Here is a 24,018-nt window from a genome sequence, read left to right on the forward strand (position 1 = left end):
TAATTTTTCAACACTAATCCTTGCAAAACCTTGTGTTCCAATTCCCCCATCCCCCCACTCTCTCTCCTAAATGGCAAATAATCCAATATATATTAAACATGTTAAAACATATGATAAATCTAATATATGCATACATAATTATACAATTATCTTGTTGCACAAGAAAAATTAAATGTAAAAGGAAAAAAATGAGAAAGAAAATGAAATGCAAACAAACAATAACAAAAAGTGTGAAAATGCTACGTTATGATCCACACAGTTCCCACAGTCCTCTCTCTGGTTATAGATGACTCTCTTCATCACAAGGTCTTTGGAACTGGTCTGAATCACCTCTTTGTTGAATAGAGACATGTCCAGATGGATCCAGATCCAGATCAGAATTGATTATTTTATAATCTTGTTGTTTTCATTATATGTGTGTTTCCACTTTATTTTTTACCAGAAAAAGGCTTATACTCTATTTCCTTGTTACCTTCATATCATGTTGTCTTCATTCCAGAATTCCAATTTTCCCCTCACCAGAACTTTCAGTCCAAAATTCTTCATCCTTAGCAAGTTGAATTCTGATAGGTTAGATTTCTCCTCATCTGACTTGGATCCGGGCCTGCAAGCAAATTTCTGACCATTTCCCCATCAGTCTTCATTTGTTGTCTTTTTATTAAAATGTAAAATCGTTAAGTGGTTTATAATTTATTTGTATTAATATCCTTATGCATGGCATAATGCTTGACAATCAACAAAGCACATAAAATACTCTAAGAAGTAAATTAAAATGTGTGGACATGATTAGGGAGAATATTAACAAATAGGACAATTTTAAATAGCCTTTTGTAGTAGGTAAAACTTAATCTTCAACTAAACCATGAAGAAATATGAGGAATGTAAGAGATAAATATTATCAAAGAGAATATTCAAGGTATGCAAAACAGTCAGGGCAAAATAAAAGATGCAGGAGACGGAATGTCTTGTAAGACTAACAGTTTGACTAGGATGTATAGAGCTTGAGGAAGACAAGTATCTGCTTTGCAGGGATCAGTATAGCTAAAGACTCAAAAGTTGACTCTATGCTTCCTAAGAAACTATATCTCTGATGTGGCTGAATTGTCTCACATTTTGAAGGCTTTGGACCACAGTTATATGGCATCATTGTCTTTCTTACCTTGAAGGTTTTCTATATTATAATGAAGGGTAATATCTACTGTTGTTGGTTGTCCATTCTTGAAGAGGACCACGATATCAGGAAGGTGATCCTATGGCATGCAAGTGAATTGGATGTAAGTAAGGGAGAGCTATGCAAAGTCACCTGCCTAACTTTCCCCTCTAGAATCATCTGGATGCAGTGGCAAGATATAGATCAAAATAAAGGGAAATGACTTGGATTAAATGGGAGACTGGCATTTTTAAGCTAAATTCTTCAACAGGTCTCAGTTTAACTGAAGAAGCACCCTTTCAGTGATTAAGGATAGGTAGCAATAGAGGCAAAGAATCTCCTCTTTTATCTAGTTCAAAAAAAATCTAAATAATAAATAAATGAATGAATGAATCTGGAGGGGGGGGAATTCTATGGGTTTCTGACCAAATCAAAAGTCAGTGCTATTTATTTCCAATCTGAGTCAATCTAGACTCAAACAATAACCAAAATGGGTCTTGGTCTAGATCCTATTGGTGGCCAGTAGTTTTGGTTTAAGGGCTGTTCCATAAGAAAGAAATCTAGCAAGTAAAGCCCATGATATCTTGGGAGGGTTCCAAAGTACAAAAGGAGGAAGGGAGGGAAAGAGGGAAGGAGGAAAGGAGGAAAGGAGAAATGGAAGAAAGGAAGAAGGAGGGAGGGAAGAAGGGAAGAAGGAAAGAAGGAAAGGAGTGAAGGAGGAAGAAAGAAGAAGGGGGAGGAAGGAAGGAAAGAAGGAAGGAAGGAAGGAAGGAAGGATGGAATGGAGGGAGGGAGGGAGGGAGAAAGGAATGGAGGGAGGGAGGGAGGAAGGAAGGAAGGAAAGAAGGAAGGAAGGAAGAAGAAGGAGGGAAGGAAGGAAAGAGGGAAGGAAGGAAAGAGAGAGGGAGGAAGGGAAGGAGGGAAGGAAAGGAGAAAAGGAGGGAGAGAAGGAAGGGAGGGAAGAAAGAAGGAAGAAAGGAAAGGAGGAGGAAAGGAAAGGAAAGGAAAGGAAAGGAAAGGAAAGGAAAGGAAAGGAAAGGAAAGGAAAGGAAAGGAAAGGAAAGGAAAGGAAAGGAAAGGAAAGGAAAGGAAAGGAAAGGAAAGGAAAGGAAAGGAAAGGAAAGGAAAGGAAAGGAAAGGAAAGGAAAGGAAAGGAAAGGAAAGGAAAGGAAAGGAAAGGAAAGGAAAGAGAGAGAGAGGAAAATAAAGGGCTCTTCTATTTCCTAGCACATGATGTCCAATGTCCTTCTGTTCTCTTCTCTCTATTCCCTGAAATAATGTTAATAAATGTCACTACCAATCCTTTATTAACGGATTAAAACTGACAGACAAAGAAGATATGCATGGTATATAGAGTCGGAAAAGGGAGGGGAGGGGAGGAGAGGATTGATAGTTTTGAACAATTTTTACAAGTAAAAAGAAAGATTTGCACAAGTAAAATAGTCTAAAGGACATCTTCACAGAGATGCATGACTAAGACTGGGGAGATCAAACAGACAATGGATTTAGTCACATTAAGATGCAACGGATTTCTACTATATAACCAGTAGGGTTCTTTTGTACTCGTGAAGGTCCCTACCATGTTAGATGAACCCCATGTGAAAGATTTATTGGAGGATACACACAAAAGTTTCATGTGAAAGATGGGCATGGATAAATTTTGTTTTTCTCAGCATCATCGGAGGGAATAACTCAAATGATGTGAGCATAAGATCACAGAATTATTTTTCTAGAGCTGGAAAAAACCTTCAGGATTATCCAAACCAACCCCCTCATTTTACAAATGAAGAAACTGAGTACTGTAAAATTTACTCAAGATCATATAAATAAATTACTGAAATATTCTTTATTAATAAAAATAATGCTTATTCTGCATTTTCTTCTTGCCATTTGAAACTTTAAATAATAAATCACTGAACTACATTGAATAAATCATAGAAAATGAATGTTTTAAGTCTGTGCTTGGGAAAAAAAACTATTTAATTGGGAGGGATGGGGTAAGGAGATGTATTTTGTCAAAACCCAATTCAGTCATCCCTGTGGAAAATGAAGACAGTTGGGATTAGATAGTATCCACTTATCCAATTTCTGCCTCACTGTGTCTCTTTTTTTAATTTGAATTAATCTGGGTAATGAACACCCAAACCAAATTATTGTGGGTTGATTACCCATGAAAAGTGGGTTAATTGTTTAATAGCCATGGGTACAAGTGAGTATAGGTATTTTACTGTACATAAACATTGAGTTGGCATATTCTGTGGCAGCATAAATACATATACAATCAAAACAACTATACAGTTTCACATTAAAAGTTGATTAATCTTCTTGTTAGTGTAATTTAATTGTCTGTAAAATTGGCTGCTAAATACTAGAAAAAAATGGTCATCTATTATAATTGTCTCCTTTAGAATGCAGGAATGAATGAATTTCCTCTGAGTGTTAAGCAAATAAATCCTAATTTTAAGAAAATATTAGAAGAAAGGAGCTATTTAATGCCACTTACAATCAAAGGCACATGTAACAAATGGCCTTTTCCATTATCAGCTCAGCTAATTATCAGACAGGGGGAGAGTTGAATTCTGCCATCCACATTCCTATGTGGTTTAAAGGAAAGTCACATAAAAGAATTCTTTCTCTACAGACAAAGGTGGATTGTAATTGAGCAATGCTGGCCAGCATCTACATCCTCAAGGCAAGAAAAATGGGCCTGATCAAGAAACACCAACTACAGCCATGTTCTCTAATTTACTTTCTAAGGGCATTAAGTGGGAGCCCTGATTAGAAAACAGCTACTGGGGCCATTATCTCTCTTTCACTTTCAATAAAGGTGCACTGGCCTCAAATGAAAAATGCCAGCCTTCAGCCCTCCTTTCATGGCAGAAGCAATGGACCCAATTAAAAATCCACTCTATGGATCTATTATATTATGTTTCTTTTTGGGAAGAGCCATGGAACACAAGGGGATAACAAAATAAAATAAAATAACTTTTTTTTAAAACATAGAATTTGGAAAGGGTTACAGAATGCTGCATCAGCAGGGGAGCTACAAATGTGGCCAAAGGGTTATTATAAAGTTCACAGAGTTAGCAATCAGGCCAACCAGAAGGCTTTACTAGGTCATCGAATGAACTTTTTATAGATAAGATAACTTTTTATCTTTTTCTTTCTCCTTTTATTAGTGCTAATTCTTTTTATATCCCTCTATTTTCATAGAGAACTCAGGACAAACAAAGGTGATTGTGGCAGGACAAATTCAGGGCACTGGAAAGAATTCTGGGTTTGGGTCGTATGCTTGCAATTACTATATTTGAAAATGTTTATTCAGTGTGCAATCCCACCCCCATGAGTCTGTATTTCCTTGTCTGTACAAAGAATAGGTTGGGGTAAATTACATTAAGATTCCTTCTAGTCCTGGGCATACAAGCAAAAGGAATGAAATCATCATCTCTACTCCCAAATTACAGAGATGAAAACAAGTACATATATAAATATACACAAAATGAAGATGAAGTCAATAAATTCAAATGTGTACAAAATAGAATATAAGGTAGTTTGGGGGAAAGACATTAACTTTGTAGGGATTAGGAAGGGCTGCTTTCAGAAAGCTACATCTCAGAGAAAGGGGACTCCAAGGTAAAAGGAAGGAAGGAGTACATTCCAAATATGTGGAATAGTCTGAAAGAAATAAGGTGCTTTAACCCTTAATAAGTATGTGAAATGCATAATTTTGGTTGGATTTATATAAATAACTGGAACAAAGAATTTCTCTTTTCTTTCTCCCCCATTTACTTTTACAGTGAAATACTAGCATTTATGGAGGAAAAATGCCAACCTAGTGCTCAACTTATCTGCCCACTGAGCTTCTATAATAGTAAAGTTTAAAAAAAATTACACATATCTACAGATAACTGGATGGTAGACCACAGGTATACTGGAGCTGTTCTTAGAAAGACCTGAATTCAAACAGTCTCAGACTCTTGCTAGCTTAGTGAGGAGTCACTATGTGAACAAGTCACTAAAACAACTGTCTGATTCAGTTTCCTCATCCATTAAATAAGGATTATAGCATCTATCTCCCAGGGTTATTGAGTTGCAAATCACATTTGTAGAGTCTTTTTTCTCCTGAGGCAATTGGGGTAAAGTGACTTGCCCAGGGTCACACAGCTAGGAAGCATTAAGTGCCTGAAATCAGATTTGAACTCAGGTCCTCCTGACTTCAGAGTTGGTGTTCTATCCACTGGACCACCTAGCTACCCCTTTGTGGAGTTTTTTTTTTTAAACATTGAAGTGCCATATAAATGGTAGCAATTATCATTATTATGCAAATTATTAACAAATAGATGACTGACATTCTTTGTTTATTTGTCCCCTATTCCTTTTCTTTTTTGAGAGAAAAACAAAAACTAAACTCTGTCTTACTACTGTAGACTCAACAGTTGTAGACATTTGAGCCTGAGGCATTAGTGGGATCTGATTAATAGTATGCAAGATATTGCCTCCTCTGTAAGTGGGGGAAAGGAATCCACAGCTGCATATAAGTCTCTGGGAAACTTCAGGAAAGTGAGGACAAATTTAGGCTTCGGTCATTAATGGCCACAGAGTTTCAAAACAAAAACAGTTCACCCAAAATGGCTGTCCCTTCAAAAGAGCTAGAAAGTTTTACTGAGATGAAAGAAAGGGACAATCCTAGGGGAACAGCAGTTAATTCCCATCTAAAACAAAACAGGGAAAACAGGCCTTCATTATAAAGCAAGAAGGAGCTCTGTGTGCACTCATTCCACCTCCTCCCAGAGGCCTCCAGCGTTTTCACGAGGGGGCCAAGCTGCTTAGGTTGGCCCTGCTCAGGGCACCTGCTGAAGACACTTCTACATGACAAGATGTATTCCCTGATGCATGTATTAATTTTGATGCTAGCCTAGAGCCAAAGCTTCTCATTCACTATCAACCAGAGTGGTTAATTATGTGCTGTAATATTTAAATTACAATTCTGATTATTTTTGAAAGATAATTAGACTAAGGGAAAAAAAAAGGAAGAGAAAACAGAGTTGGTCTGAAGGTTGTTCCACCAGTCCTGGTTACAGCAGAAAGACAATGAGTTCTCCCACAAGTGAAGATCTCTGGCTGTGCTGAGACACTACAGGGACCAGCAAGGAATCCTTTGGTGCTATATATTCATTTTAATTAAGGAGGGGCCATCTGGTTCAGGATCCAGGGGAAAACACACACACATACACACACATACACACACAAACACCTGCATGAATTATAAATTCAGTTAAGCATTTATTGTAAAACTCTTGGATTTGTGATATATTTTGGAAGAAACTTCACTTGCTCCATTTTCTTTATCTCAGTTATTCAGTGTTTGTACTTGCTACAGAACCAGCAGAGAAATTCTTAATTCCTAATTGACCCTTTGCTCTGAACTTTTCCCGCCTTGATACTTTACTCTTTGGTACTTGGCTATTTCTTTTGGTCCATTGTACCTTCATCCATTCCCTAAAAGTATTAGAAGAATTCAGTATTTTTCTGGAATTTTAGTCTGGGCTTTCACTAACAGAATTGCTCCCTGTCTGGTTTATCAGTTTATTCTATCCTATGATCAGGATGATACACTAGCCCTCCTTGGACTAATCCTTGCTGCAACCGGAAAATCAGCCCAGTTTGGCTTACATCCGTCATTTCCCTCTATCTTTGTGGGTCATGGGAAGAGAAAGTCAGGTGACAAAGGATTAAATAGTCAGTTAAAATATATTGTGGCTGAGTGTGTCCCTAAATGATCAAAAAATGTCTCTGGAATAAAGTAATGAATTATTACAAAAGGTGTTCATGTTTCTGGGCACTCATTTCACACAAATTGATGACAATATGATGATGATAATAATAATGATAATAATAGCATGACATATGCTTTAATATTTACAGAACTTTTAATGAATTTTGTCATTCAATCTCAGTAATTCTAAGAGCTCTAAGTAATTCTCCAAGGCAACTGGTTTTTATGCTATCAAGCAGTTAAGTGGTATAGTTGATAGGGCACTGACCATGGAATCAGAAAGATCTAAATTCAAATAGCACTTCAGATTAATTTCTGATTGATCCCACACAAGTCCTTAAATTTTCTCATTCTCAGTTTCTCCAAATGGAAAAAGAGAATCTAACTCAAAAGATTATTGAGAAGACAAAATGAGACAACATTATTATGTTGTATTTTGTTTTGTTTTTGCTGAGACAATTGAGGTTACGTAACTTGCCCAGGGTCACACAGGTAGGAAGTGTTAAATATCTGAGGTCAGATTTGAACTCAGGTCCTCCTGACTTCAGGGCTGGTGCTCTAACCATTATACCACCTAGCTGCCCCCCAGGATTATTGTGAAGATAAAATGTGGATAAAATTTAAAGTTCTATATAAATACTATTTCTTATTATTTCATTCCATCTGATTCTGTTACATAGAAATCAAGGTTAGTAAACATTATTAGGGGTTCATTCTAACTCTCTTGAGTCCTAATAGTGTTGCAGAGAAAATTGTGTGCAAAGAAAAAGAGGCAGAATAATTATCTTTAACCAAACTCCTTAGCTATTTGTCAATGAATCAAAGAAGATTTTGCAACTTGTAATTTACATTACCTGTACTGCTTCTTCATCTTTTCTGAGAAGGTCAGAGTCAGTGGTAGTCAATCCCAAAATTTGTTCATGTCCTTATTAAATCAATGGCTATTTATATAAATATGGTGTGCTATCCATTTAAAACAGGAGTGACATTCATATAAAAAGGAAGAAATATGTTCAACAAAGTATCTTCCATGGTAATAAAGGGGACTCAAAAAGAACCCAAATGGAAGAGGTATTTTTGCCTATAGATGAAGATGTCCTTTATTTTTTCTTCTTTGTAAATGACATGGTTCTGATTGCATCAAGCCCGGAAATATTTCACAACCTTCTTAAAAATACCTATAATCACTCAGCAGACTTTGGCCTGATTTTCTACAGAGGAAAAAATAAGTAAATGAAATCATGTTGTCTAGACTATGATATTCATTTAGAGTTCATAGATCTTGTTCATGAAAACATATAACTTGTACAAAGGTAGCATATTAACATTTAACAGGGTTACTCACCTCTGGGCTCTCTTCCAAGAATTCTCTTTTTCTTTATCTGTTATATGTTACTGTTCTGAGGAAACTAACTTGAGATCTTGCTGTACTGACTGGTGACTCCTTTCTCAAGACCAGCAGAAAAACTCTTAACTATGATTCCCTTTGCTGATACTATAGCTCTTTTTCCAGGATACCCCCCCACCAGTTTCCCCTACTGCCATGCCTTTTAATATGCATTTTCGTCCCAAAGTAGAATGTAAGCTCCATGAGGACTGTCTTGTTTCCTTGCAATTGTATTCCCAGTACTCAGCAATGTTGATCACATTGTAAATATTTAAGATATGCTCTATCTAGTATTGAACAAGAAAAAAAATGGGCTTGATTGAAATTCAGGAAATACACAATTTTTAATAAATCCAATCTTCTTTTTACAATCCTGGTTCATATTTTAAGAGCAAAATTGTTCCAACGATGCTGTTTTTTTAAAGTATGAAATAGTACAGTGTCTAGAAAATTTTAATTGCAGACCACCAAAAGACCAATGGAAAGTTAGCTGAAGCATATCTCCAAGAGAGAATAGTAAAAATTGAATAAAATGTATTGTCAAAGAACCATATGAACAGAAAAGGACAATGGTCATCCATTTGTTGAGATCTAGACAAATGTGTATTTTTTGTTATTTATACAGTGTCAGGTGATCTAAATTTTAGGTGGATTTCCTAAAGATTACTCATGAGAACAAATGAACAAGAGTATATAAGATAGGAAGAAATAGATAAATTGCGATCTGTAGTAGTAGAAGACATTTTCACAACAATAAGAATAAACACCTACTTAAATGTGTATTTATAGATTTATATTATATTATAGTATATTGTATTATGTTAATATTGCACTATGTAGGGTTCCATTATTTCATATCATTTTGTGACATGATAGATAGATAGATAAGTAGGTAGGTAAAGATATATAGAAAATTATAGGAAAACAGATCTTTTGAGGATCATAAATTTTGAAGAGAAAGGGACCTTGAAGGTATTCTGTAGAGAGCCAGAACTCTGGAGAAAGGTGTTAACTCAGTGGAATTGATAAGACAATGGTTATCTAGTTTATATGTACTTAGTACTTAATATAATACTACAAGATTGATACCTATTCTACAAGAATCATACCTACAATGATGTAATTACAATAGAGTATATATGAGCCAACAAAGACTAGAGGAGAGACATTCACTCCATCTCCCGCCACTGTGGTGGCCTGCCTGTCCTTTTTCACTTCTTCACTGAGATCAAGGCCTGTCTGAAGGGCCTCCAGAAAGCTAGCCCGGGCCCCACTCAAGGAGACAGACTGTGAAGGAGACAATAAAGAATTTGGACTTTATCCCTGGTTATTCTTGTGGTGATTACTCTGCTGAAATGAAGGTTGGTACAAAGACCTCCAGAACATTACAGTATCCTAGTCCAAAAATCTTCTTTCACAGTTGAGGCAACTGAGACCAGAAAAGTGAAGTGACTCTCATATGTTTCACTAATTCATTTTTTTAAAAAACCTCTAGATCTCTTTAAAATACTGTTTTGAAATATAGTAATACCTTTAATGGCTAAGTAGAAAAATTCCTAAATTAATACTAATTTAAATAGAAGAATATTAAATTAAATAGAAAACTAAATATTTGTATGTAATCTTTAAATTTTATTGATTATACGTAAGTCCACGAATAGCTATTTTAAGCTACTAACAAGATTCTATTCATATGATCATGGGTAATATTGGCCTAATGATCCTTTTAAATATAGTTTGTTTGAAAAATGCTGGCACTCATGGGTAGAACTCACTACATCATTTGGCTGTGGTCTTGGAAAGATAATAAGCAATTAAGTCATGGAGGAAAATCATCCTTCTCATGAGCTTCTTTATATGCAATGACTCCAACAAAACCTTCAATGACTAAAATGAAAAACTTTGAAACTGAAATGACACACAAAGCAAAATTACAGTATGCAACAAATTGAGATTATTCTCCACGTTATATTATCTCTTCAGTTATATTATACTTCATTGCTGTGGAATACTATACATATTAGACATTTTAATATGGCTAATTGTGTTTAATGGACAGCTAGGTGACACAGGGGATAAAGCTCCAAAGCTGGAGTCAGAAAGACTTAAGTTCAAATCCAGCCTCAGACACTTACTAGTTATGTAATGCTGGACAAGTCACTTAACTCTTTGCCTCAGTTTCCTCATCTGTAATATAAGTTGGAGAACAAAATGATAAACTAGCACCTTTGTTAAGAAAACCTCAAATGGTATCAAAAAGAGTCAAACGCTATTGGAAACAATTGAACAACAAAAAGGTTCTTCACATTTTCCTTTCATCCACTTAAAAAATTTAATATTTTATTTCCCCAATTACATATAAAAATTATGATAAAGATATCATAAAAAAGGGAAAAGGACCCATATGTGCAAAAATATTTGTAGTAGCCCTTTTTGTAGTAGCAAAGAACTGGGAACTGAGTGGATGTCCATCAGTTGGGAAATAGCTGAATAAGTTATGGTATATGAATATTACGGAATATTATTATTAGATGAGAAATGATCAGCAGGATGATTTCAGAAAGGCCTAGAGAGATTTACATGAACTGAGGAAAAATGAAGTATGTAGTACCAGAGAACATTGTACACAGAAACAACCAGATTATATGATGATCAACTCTGATGGACATGGCTCTTTTCAACAATGAGGTGTTTCAGGCCAATTCCAATGTACTTTGTGATAGAGAGAGCCATCTGCATCCAGACAAAGGACTGTGTGAACTGAATGTGAATTACAACATAGTATTTTCATCTTTTTTTGCTTGCTTTTTGTTTTCTTTCTCATTTTCTTCCTTTTTTGATCAGATTTTTCTTATGCAGCATGATAATTATGGAAATATATATATAGAACTATTGAACACATTTAATATATATTAGATTACTTGCTGTCTAAGGGAGGGAGTAGGGAGAAGAGAGGGAGAAAAATTTTGGAATACTAAGATTTTTCAAAGGTGAATGCTGAAAACTATCTTTGCTTATATTTGAAAATAAAATGCTATTATTAAAAGAATAAAAATTATTTTAATTTGTTGTTTTATTTTAAATCCAAATGCTCTCTCTTCTCTCACCTGTTTCTCATGAGAGGGGAATTTGATGTAGTTTATTCATGTGCAATCATGCAAAACTTATTTCCTATTAGCCACATTGTGAAAGTAGCCACAGATCAAAAGAGAAAAAATAAAGTTTACAAAGTTTAATTCTTTTAACTATGGAATACTTGACTCAGTTCTCTATGTATTTGATAAATGAGGCCTTTATTAGAGATATTTGGCTATTTGTTTTATAGTTATAATTATTAACTTTGTTTCCATCCTATTCTCTCTCTCCTTTCTCCCTGTCTATCCTCAAAAGTGTTTTGCTTCTAACTGCTCCTTCCCCCAATATGTCCTTTTTTCTATCAACACCTTCCTCCACTTTCTTATTCTCTTTCCCTCCTACAATCTTGTGCGTAAGATAGATTCTATACCTAACTGAAAGTGTATATAATCCTCTCTTTGAACCAGTTTGGTGGCAGTAAGATTCAACCTTCCTCATCTCTTCCATTGTAAAAGTTTATTCATAGTTATTTTATGTAAGATAATTTGCTCCCTTTTTACCTCTCCATTTCCCTTTCTCCCAATGCATTTATCCTTCTAATCCCTTTATTTTATTTTATTTTATTTTTTTGGATAATCATGCTATGAAATTCAACTTACATCAGATGTCCTCTGTCTATACTTACTCCTAATTGCCCTAATAATGAGAAAGTTGTTGGAGTTACGATTATCATCTTTCCATGTATAAATGTAAACAATTTAACTTTAATGATTCTCTTTTGATTTCTCCTTCATGTGTATCTACTCTACTTCTCTTGAGTCTTGTATTTGAAGGTCAAATTTTCTGTTCACTTCTGTTCTTCTCATCAGAAATCCTTGAAAATCCTTTATTTCATTAAATATCCATTTTCCCCTGAATAATTATGTCCAATTTTTCTGGGTAGCAGATTCTAGATTGTAATTCTATCTCCTCTGTCTTCTGGAATATTATATTCCAAGCCTCTGATCTTTTAATGTAGAAACTGCTGAATCTTGTATTATCCCGAATGTGGTTCCATGATATTTGAATTGTCTTTGTTTGGCTGTTTGCATTATTTTCTTTTTCATCTGGGAGCTCTGGAATTTTGCTGTAAGATTCCTGGAAATTGCCATTTTGGGAAGGTGAAAGAAATATCATAGTTATAATTGCTATTTCATAGATGAAAGAAATATTAAAGGTCTCTTTCAATTTCTATTTTGCACTCTTTGTCTAGAATATCAGGTCAGTTTTTCTTCATAATTTCTTGAAAGATGTTCTATTGTCTTTTTAAGAAAACTTAGCTTTCATGTAATCTGATTATTCTAATATTATTTGTTCCTGATTTATTTTCTGTCAGTTGTTTTTCCAATAAAATAATTCACATTTTTTCATTTTTTTTCATTGCTTCGATGCCTCATGACATCATTATAAGATAATATTTACTTCAATGATAATTTATACTTCCTTTTACCATTTGGATAATTCTACTTTTTAAGGAGTTCTCTTTCATGACTTTGTTGTATGTCTTTTCCTATTGGTCAATTCTGCTTCTTACAACTTTCTTCTCTTATTTAATTTTTGTGCCACTTTTACCATTGATATATTATTAAAGTTGGCATTTTCTCTGGTATTTTCTCTGTTTTTTCTTTACCAATTGATTCCTTTTCATGATCTTCTTCTATCACTGTCATTTTTTATCCATATTTTGAGTTCTTTCAGGAACTTGAGAGGGTAGGGGTGAGGAGAGGAAAAAACTGAGACCAATTTACATCTTTCTTTGAGACTTCGAATGTAGCAGTCTTGACTTTCTTATTTTCTTCTGAGTATTTCTTTTGATCTTTCCTGTCACCACTTCCTATGACCAGAATCTTGTTGTTGTTTGCTCACCCCCCCCAAATTTCTTGATTTTTAATTGTTGTATCAAAGTTTCTCTCAAGGTGGAGGGGGTACTGTCCCAAACTTCAGCTTCTTTGTGCTGCTGTTTTCAGAACTAGTCCCAAGTATTTGTAAACTTTGAAATTCTTTCAAGGTGGTATAATCTAAGAAGAGATGTGTTTACGACCTTTCTAATCTTTTTTTCTGGTCTGTGAGTGACCACAAGTGCTCATTTATGCTTGGGAACTGTGACCAGGAACCCTATTCCTCTGAGGCTTCAAGCTTTTGTGTGCTAATGCTCCTCCTTGCCCTTGAAGGCAAGAAAAAGGTCACCCAGAATTCTGACCTGGATCTGAACATGAGTACTGCAACAGAGTCTTGCATCCAGAAACAGTAAAGTAAAATCTATAATCACCTTCTGACCAGTTGTCTAACCCCTTCACCCTCTGCTCATCCTTTCTTCTTACATTTTAATATAAGAGATGCCTTTTTAAGAGAAGTTTGGTAAGGAATATGGTGAGAAATAATTGTATTATGTAAAAAAGACCCAAAAGATATAAATGGATTATATTTTACACCACTAAGATTATCTGAAGTTATTACTCTAGTGATTTAGGTAAACCCATAAACTATGTTAAATATCCATGCATCCTCTTCAAAATATCTAATTTGTTATTTGTCCTTAAATCCCAAATTCTATTTTAAAATACAAAACTTCTAGCAGGTACTATATATAGTTTTTCTAACAGCTGGGCTCCACAACTTTTCCCATTTCTATAAATCAGATTCCTGCCTATGCATCTTCTGAAACAGAAGTAGACAAGTTGGATTGAATGAAAAACAAATCTCCAGATAATGGTTCCAATCAATATGTGCAATAAATACAAAGGAAAATGATTCAAGTTTCTGCTGTCTAGAAACACTGACATTTTAAGAAGTAATCCCAATTCTCAGGTAACTCCCTTTCATCCTTTTCAGAAAAGAGAGACCACAATGAGAGCTGAAAATTGAGTATAGCTAGCTTTACTATATATAGAGAGACTATCATCTTCATGTAATCAATAGTACAAAGTAAAAAAAAAAAAAAAAAAAAACATTACAAAAGTCACATCCTGGAAGTAGCCCAATTCCATTATTCATCAATATACTGGAAGAATGAAGTACTTGGTGTTAGCCTTGTGAAAGAAAAGAGTCTTGAATTTAGACTTTCAGTGATGAGAAAGAGCAAGCTGCCGCCCTCATTCTTTTGGGGCCCATGAAACCCAGTTTATCTGTCAAAGGAGGCCCTGGCCATCTACCCCAGTTCTTTAAATGCCTTGGCTCTCCAGGAAATTAAATAACCCTCTTTCAAAGTGAGAGAATTAGCACTCCTGAGAAAAGATACTAAGATGTGAGGAAAAATTTGGGGTAACCCATTATGAGTGTCATAAATATATTACTCTTTTAATTTAGTTTTAATAAGATAGCGATTCTCTGCTGATTACAAACCAATTGAATATTAAAGCCACATTTATTGAAATTTTAACTGGTACAAATAAGATTAAGTAGGTAACACACACATTTATTTTAGTCTTTGGTAAATAAAATTGGGGGAAAATGTCTTTGCTTATTTAATATCAGGAGTTTTATCTGACAGGTTGGAATAAAAACAGCAGTCTTAGTACAGTATAAGTTAAAGACCAAATGAATATTCAAAGCACATTAAGTGAGATTTAGTAACCATAAATTTGATATGTGTCTGTTATATAGCTGCTCATCTTCAATAAATAGGTTTCTAATGAGCAGTTAGTATTTATTCAACATAGCACAACTGTTGCAATGAATAAATTAAATGCCTATTTAAGACATTTTATTCAGCAAAAGGAGTTAGCATAGTTTCCTTGATCATGTTAATACTGGAGGGGTGCCAATACTCTAACACCTAGTTGTGAATATGCAGTCCACAACATTCAGTGATTCACTATGACCAACACAGCACAGTATGAGGAATTAACCATGAAGAATCAAGTCAAGAATCATGGTAAGACTATATTTATGGGAAAAAATGATAATTCTCAAACACCTATCTAGGATACAATAAACACCGAGAAGTCCCTAATTTCTGCAGTCTCTCTTCTTGCCTACTCCCTCAGAGCTCATCTTAGCAGAGGTTTTCAGTGGAGATAAAAAAAATTTGTTTTGCATGATTTACAGTGACCATATGTCACTGATAAGAGAAAGATTTTCTATCTCCCTTGTCTATGTGATTAGATAATCATAGGGAAGACTGAAGGACAATATGGCATAGTAGGGGAGATGGCCAACCTTGGAGAAAGGGGTACAAGCCCCAGGTCTGTCTCTAACCTATACTCACTCTGCAAGTCTGAGCAAATCACTTAATATCTCAGTACTCTCAGGGAACACTATACTAAAAATTTCAGCTGACTTTCAGCCTGCATCAGTGAAGAGAACTTACACACTGGAAATTCCCACATATTGCTGAAGTCAGAGTTCTGATATGACCACACACATACACCCTACACACATTTTTTATGATGTCTTGAACAACTAAGAAGAGAATTGAAGCTAAATTATATGGAACTTGAATGACATGTAATTTCACTGTTCTTATCTTAATTTGCATATATTTTAGCAGGATCTCTGAATTTTGATTCCAAATTGTCCTTATCACCTCCTTTTTTTATAAATAGGGTATAATAGTGTTTGATAGTCAAAGAAACGGGCATTATCAAACACCTTATATATTTACTTAACTCTAAGGCATTGCTTTCTGCCTTAGCAAAATACAAATAAATACAGGTATTCTGAATTGATCTTCATTGGTCGGACAAGCCTAAGGGAATATGTAGTCTTTATTCCCTATATTAACAGGCTGGTTGAAACTAAGCCAAACATTCATACTATAACACTATGAGCATCTAACTTCTAATTCAGTCTTTGTAATATTGCTTCTTCCTGGAGAGCAAAGACGCTTTATAAAATAACCATTCTCTACATCACTTCCTCTTATCTTTGATATTTTACAAGGGAATTCCATTGATTTGTCCATAGGGGATATATATAGTAGTACTAAAACTCAATAAAAAACAGACATGCATTATTCTTAAGTACCTCTTATTTTCCATTATCTATCAATGTGTAGATGACAAAGTATCACCTTCCTTGAAAGATCCTGTTGAACTAGGACTATAAAGTTTTTTCTCTGTGGGAAGAGCTCTGCTGCTTCTATTTGGTACATAAAAATATAGAGATGAAAGCCAGTAAGGCATCATAGAGAAATGGTTGACATTGGAATATCTGGCTCTAAATCCTAGTGACACATATAAGTTGAATGACCATGGTCAAGTCACTTAATGTTGCAATTTCTTTTGCAAATCTTCAAGAACAGTTACAAAGGAATCTCTGATTTGCATTGATGGAGGGAATTTCCACACTATAAGTTGCCTACAGCAATGACACCAGATGTGGGTATTAAATAGACCAAAAGATAGAGACAGACAGAAAGGCAGATAGATATAATGGATAGGTAGATATTAATAAACATTTACTGAGCACTTACATTGTGCCAAATTCTTTACTGTTAAGAACACAAAAAGAGGCAAAAGATAGTCCTTGTCCTTAAGGAGCTTGTAATTTAATGTAAGATAGATAGATAATAGAGGGACAAATAGAAGGAATTAAAATAGTAAAGTATGTGTCCAAAGATTTTTGATCTCCTATCGGAAGTGTCAGTATAGTAAAAATATATTACAAGTGACCACTTCAAAGAATCTTCTCAAATTCCTAAAGAGAAATCTAAACTCATTCCTGGGGATACCATTTTTCACCACACTCATTTTGTAAACTGAGTTCACCTAAGGATCAGAATCAACAGCACTCCTTCAATAAACTCTTTGCCTTCCAAAATAAGTTCCTTAGGAAAATGAAAATTTTGGAACAAAAATTGAAATAACAACTATTGGTATATGAATGAGTTTCAATTTTTTTTATTATCTTCCATTGCTCTCAGTGGCCATGCCAAAGTCAAGATCTTTCTAATTAAATTGATCTGGACATGAAAAGCAAAGGAAGATCCAAAGTAGTATAGACACACTCTCAAAAGGAGTTGGTAATATCAGAAGAGAGACCATGTATTAAAAAGGTAATTGATATATATATATATATATATATATATATATATATATATGCAAAGACTCAGATAATGGGTTTCATGTAATATAATAATGATTTTAACAGACATTTATATAGGACTTTAGCATTTGAAAACTATTTTACATGCATTTTCTCATTTAATCCTCACAGCAACCTTGCGAAGTAGCTGCTTCTTTAATATTCATTTTACAGGTGAGGAAATTGAGGCTGAGGAAGATTAGGAGACCCACAAAGCTAGCAAATGCCATTGGCAGATTTAACTCCTTAATCTAAATCCAACTCTATCTTCTACACTATGCCGCTTTTCATACTTTTTTCAGACATAAATTTGGCCTAGGCATTTTCTCACTTCCTGTCTTACAATTTCTTTCAACCTTTCCCAGATACCCAGTTTTCCAATGATGACTCCCTCTCTGCCCAAAGACTCCAACATCAGTTCCTGATTCAATAAACTCCCTGCTCCATATCTTTAGTTCTTCCCCTTTGTCAAAACTATACCTAGTTTTCTTCACCTCCCCACCCTCTCTATCCCCATAAAAATGTGCATGTTATTCTAAAATGTCTAATGATGACTATCACTGAAAATTAATCTAGTAATATTTTCAGTAATTTTTAAAATATATATTTATATATAATATAAACATATGTAAAAATAATTTTTAAATAAACATGTTGCAACTCCAGAAAATATGCTGTGTTTTTACAAGGGACTACAGAAATGATGATGGAAATTTCAGAAAATTCAGAAAGTTTGATGTTAGTTCAAAAACAAAACTCACTTCAATAAACATTTATTAAGTGCCTACTATATGTCAAGCATTATATTAAACATTGAAGACTCAAAGACAAAAATATCATAATCTGTCCCTGCCTTTGAAGAACTTGTATCCTCAAGAAGTAAGTATGGAACCTCTTTTTTTAAATTTCCATTGATTGGAGCTCATTATACTGCTGGAGAGCATTAACTGTTAATTTTTTTTATACTTTGTTTTTAATAACTCACAGAATCAAGCAAAACAAATAAACTTTGGTCTACCTAACATATAATCAAATATATGATGATTTCTACGTCCCTCACTTCCTTGGCTTTTTTTCTCCTTTTCATTCACACAATCCTCTGGATGAAGTCTGACCATGACAGTGTATAAATGAATCCTCATCTCCCTTATTCAGAACATCATTCTCCAATTCAAATAGCTTAAGGTCATGTTATCTTTTTGGAGTGCCATATCATACCATTCCCTCATATTAGATTTACCAGGTGCTCTTTCCCCTAAAAACTTTAATCTAGCCATCCATCCCTCAACTTGTGATTCTGATTTTTGGAACTCAAGTTTTAAAGCATTTTTTCCTAATTCACTTTTTTCACTTAATTACAAATAAAATGTATGAAAAGGGGAGAATTAAATTTCTGTTTGACTTTCTTTTCAAGAGACTTGAAATCCTAGTAATAGTAATAGTAATAAACTATTTTGTTTGATGGAATGACAAGATTTTCTTTCTTTTATTCCTATCTTCTTCAAATAAAGAAACCAGGAACAGCAAGAATTGCAGCCTTGGCTGAATCATAAGAAGGTTTGAGAAATACATACTGCAACTTGTTCCAAGATGAAATTCCAAAACAGAATGAAATATTTCCTGGTGCAAAAGAGCCTCAGCGGACCAAGAAATTTCCTTGGAACCAAAGAAACCAGGTAAAGTCTGTTCTTCATTAGCTTCTATGATAATAACCCAATCTTACATTCTCTGTTTCTTTAGAATTCATTTGTTTTCATTACATCAGGTGGTTGTTATTATGATGTGTTAATGGTCTTCAAGCAGTGTTGTCCTAAATGTCTCAAGCTCTGTGACTGCTAAAATGAGAGTTTTAGTATTTTTTCTTATAATGGAGCCCTTTACATTTCTACTCTTAGATTTTTGTCCATGAGACCAAAGACCTTTATTACAAGTATATCAAAGGTAGATGGGGATGGGGAAGTGGGGAAAGAGGAATTAAGAAACACTACTATAACTCAAGATGCCAGGCATTTCACCAAGGTTTCAGAAGCCCCTATTACAATATAATCATCATGCTCCATTGTGCCCCCCATCCCATGCCAAAATCCTTGACAGACCTTCAACCAAAAGAAGCCACCCAAGTTTTTGACCTTCTTTGTTAGACTTCCTCCAGGGCCCTACATCATGCTCCTGTAGTTAGCAGTCTCATTTTTATTGCTGACTTTCATTTTTATCCCTAAGGTGTTTTTTTTTCTTTAAATGGTTATCCCTTTGGTCCAAAGTGAGTACAGTGAAGTTCTGCATCTTTTTAATGTTGAATGTCAATTAGCCGGAGAAGCTTCTCCCTATATAATAAAAAGCACCACTTGCCCATAAGGATAATGCCTATTCCTAATATAACCAACTTAGAAAATGAGGATAATGGAGCCAAAAATCAAAATCAGGTCACGAATAAGGCAAAGTATTATGCTAAAGTTCATCAAGACAATACATATCTTAGGCCAGAAGTATTTCACAAAATCTTTGAATCACAGAAAGTAAGAGTTGGAAATGTTTCAGTGATTATCTGGTCCAATCCATTAACTCTTTGGGAGAAGTCCTTCCACACCAATTTCAATTGTCATCTATTCTATAATAAAATCATATTATGTCATATCACATCATATATTTTTTTAAAGCTGGGAATAACACCAGAGACTATAGTCTAATTCTCTAATTTTTCTAAGGCTAGAGAGATTATCTGATGGTATCCACATTTAATTATTTCTTAAATAAATTTCACTTAATTCTAAACAAAGTGTGTGTTATTTAATATCCAGTATTTAAGAATCAAAGATAAGATTTGAACTCAAGTTTTCTGGCGCCAGAAGCAATGTTCTTTTAACTCTAATGCTGCCTCTTCCTGCTTACCAAACCTCAGTTCTGAACTATGCTAATCATTTACTATTTCTTTCCTCCCTAACTGATCATAGTATATTTCAAAATTCTTATCCTCATCTACATTGTCTTTTCCCTTTCTCAGAACTTGCTTCCTACTTTAATGAGAATGTAGAGGTCATTTTCCATGAGTTCTTTCTTTTACCTTATAGTACACTTAAAAAACACCTCCTCCTGAGCCATCTCCCAATATTTCCATTTTGCTCCACTCTGTGAGAAAGATGAGGCACTCAGAGGTTAGGATCATGTAACCAGTATTATGTCAGATATCAGACTTGAGCCCAATTCCAGGATCACCCCTATGTTTAATTGCTTGAATTTATATTGCACCTTAACATTTGCAAAGGACTTTAAAAATATTATCTCATTTAATCTTCACAATAATCCTGGAAATTCTAGTTTGTTATTGCTCCCATTTTACAGGAGAGGAAATTGAGACTGAGATTAAGTGACTAGTCCAGGTCACATAACTAGTGTCTGAGGTAGAGTCTGAACTCAACTATCCCTAACTCTAAGTCCAAGAAGACTCTTACCACCATAGATACCCTGCCTCTCAATGCTCCTCTCTAGTACCTACAACAAAATAAAGCACTTTGGAACTATTCATTTTATCTATGCAGCATCCTCATAGAATACCTAGTGTCTACTTCTAGCTACATTGAGTGTCATGCACAGTGAGACTCCTATTTAACTGAGTTATAAATGTATTTTTAAAATGCTTAAATATATGTTTGCACACAAAAGATAACATTGGTGTTTACCTAAGGCACTGTCTTTTGTAACTAATGTGCATTTTGTAATAACCTGAGAAAACAAAAAGCACCCTTCCTATTTCTGGGGAAATGGTCCTTGTTATCATTTCAGCAGCACTAAACATGTCTGCTATTCCAGACACTATCAAGAAGCAGGTTTGGTTGAGTGCATTTTTTTGTGCCGTGTCTATGGAAAGATTCTTTTATGCTCATTCTGTTCTGGTAATTGTTAATGTTATTGCTGTTTTTGCCATATGACTTGCGGTTAAGCATTACTTTTTTAACAGCCTTGGCTTATGCTGATGTCTGCCACATGTGGTTCCCCCTTTTTCTCCTCTCCAAGATTTTCCCATCCTCCCTCCACCTCCAAACTCTCCTAACACCTTCACCATCACAGATGGCATTTTATGGATGGCTCTTCTGGTATAAGTGGAAGTGTTTAACTTGACTTGGGGCTAGCTAGAGATACAATGAGATTTGCCCTCCAACAGGCACTGCTATCTCAGTGCTTTCTTTTTGTGTTAATTGCATGTTTCCTTATCATTGATTAAATAGATGTTCTGAACATATCTGTAACAGTCCTTTCTCATTTTCTTTTCTTCCTGATGGTTGGGGTCAGAACGGTTTTCTAAAGACTCATTGCAGCATCTGTTCTGAGACCAGGATAATATGGAAATTGACAAAGGAGTTGTTGAAGTATGAAAGTATTGAAACACACTGTGAAACTATAACTGAAGTTTAATTGAAGGTGGAAAGTAAAACATTACCTGAAGATACACATTTGCACACATGGGGTAAACATTCTAACAGCTATTTCCTTTGCTCACATGGGAAATATGGTCACAGAACATTGTGATAAGGTCTTGCCTTACAATTCATTCCATATTTCCCAATATTCCTCCCAAAACTATTCATTTTTTTTTACTTTTCCTCTCCTCCCTATATCCACTCATACCCTCTGTTCCCACTTCTACCAATACATTCCCAGACCATCATCCCTGCTTTGGTCTCATTTTCTTTCTTTTTCAAAACCAATGCTTTAGTGAACCAATTCAATTCTATTTCATCCTTCAACATTGAATTCCTATTTTACCAAACTCTTCCCTTTCCAGAATCTAACTTTGGATTACTCTCACCATGACCTTGAGGCAGATAAGAGGTATAATGCATAGACCCATAGATTTAGAATCAAGAACTGAGATCAAATTCAGCCTCAGGGAGTTACTAGCTGTGGGACCCTAAATAAATTACATAATCTTAACCTATCTTCTCATACATAAAATAGAACTCTATTTTAGTAATAGCAATTTAGCAAGTAGTAATAATAGTTTAGTAAATAGCATGCATTTCTCAGAGTGGCTCAAATGATCAAATGGCATAATATTGTTCAGCACTTTGCACAGTGTAGCCTTTTGTAAATTCTTGTTTCCTTTCTAGTCAGGTGCTCCTGAAATTGAAAATAAAATCTGAGTCCACTATAGATTTATATTATTTAATTTCATTTGTATTCTCCCTTCAGCAAGGCCATTTTTTTCTTCCTCCCTAACTCATTCTCTGTTGTTTTTCCCACAAAGAGGAATTTCAAAATGTCTTCTCTCTCTTAAAGTCTCCTATACAATCCCCTACTGATGACTGTCCCTAATCTTCACAACCAAAGATCTCTCTTCATACATCTTTGAGAAAATAATAGTAATTCACTATGAGCTTTCTCTTTTCTTTTCTTCATGTCATAAGCATGATCTACTCCACCCTCAGCTTTCTATTTCTCTCCAGTCTTTGATGAAGAAGTGGCCCTTCCCATTGCTAAGTTAAACCCTCTAATACACATTGATCTCAAAGCATCCTATCCTCTCCAGCAGATGATCTCCACTGTCATCTCCCACCATATCTAACATTTAACTCTTTGTTAAATGCTGATTTTTCCCTCTGTATTTAAACAACCAAGCCTATCATGCACACAACCTAAGTATTTTCTGTGCCTTCTCCCATCTGGAATTGCTCTCTACAAAATCACATCTCCTCTGAATTTTCCAATTTGATCATCTTTTTTTTTCCATTTTCCATCCTTCTTCAACTCTCCTCAGCACTTAGCACCATTGACCACATTTCCCTCTTGGTTAGCTCTCCTCTCCTCTCTAGGTTTTCATGACACTGTGCTGTCTTACTTCTTTGACCATTCCAGTACCCTTTGAAGAATCACCATTTATTACATGCCTCCTAACTGGGAGTGTGTTCTGGATCTCTGAACTGGAACTTTTTCTTTTCTCTTCTCTTTCCTTCTCTTCTCTTTCTATAGTTCCTCCCTTAGTAACCCCATTGGTATTCATGAGACTAATCATCACCATACTGATGATTTCCCTAGCCTTTGTCTTTTTCCTGAGTTTCAGGCTCACATGACTAACTGTCTTCTATATGTTTCAAACTGAAGGCCACATGTGCAGCTCAAGTAAACATATCCAACACTGTACTTATTATTCCACACAAAATGAAACCCTATAATGAACTTCTCTACTTCTGTTAAGAGACCACAGACTCATAATTTGCCATCCTTACCTTCTTATTCCATTTTAAACCCTATATTCTAACCCTATAATCGTCAGTTGTCAAATCTTTTTTATTTTCATTTTCACAACATATTTCATATATATTAGCTATAAAATAAGAATCATAATTATACCTACTTCCTAGAGTTGTTTTGAGACTAAAATGAGGTAATATTTGAAAAGTATTTAGCCTATAGCCTCATAAATAATAGGTTCTAAATAAATGCTTATTTTCTTTCTTTAATCACAACTAATACAGCCATCACTTTAACTCAAGCGTTGCTTTTTGCATGGACTATTAGAATATCCTCTTGAAACAGTATCCCTGATTGAAATCTATACACTAAAATACATCC

Source organism: Sarcophilus harrisii, chromosome 4 (assembly GCF_902635505.1).
Source record: "Sarcophilus harrisii chromosome 4, mSarHar1.11, whole genome shotgun sequence".
Taxonomy (NCBI): domain Eukaryota; kingdom Metazoa; phylum Chordata; class Mammalia; order Dasyuromorphia; family Dasyuridae; genus Sarcophilus; species Sarcophilus harrisii.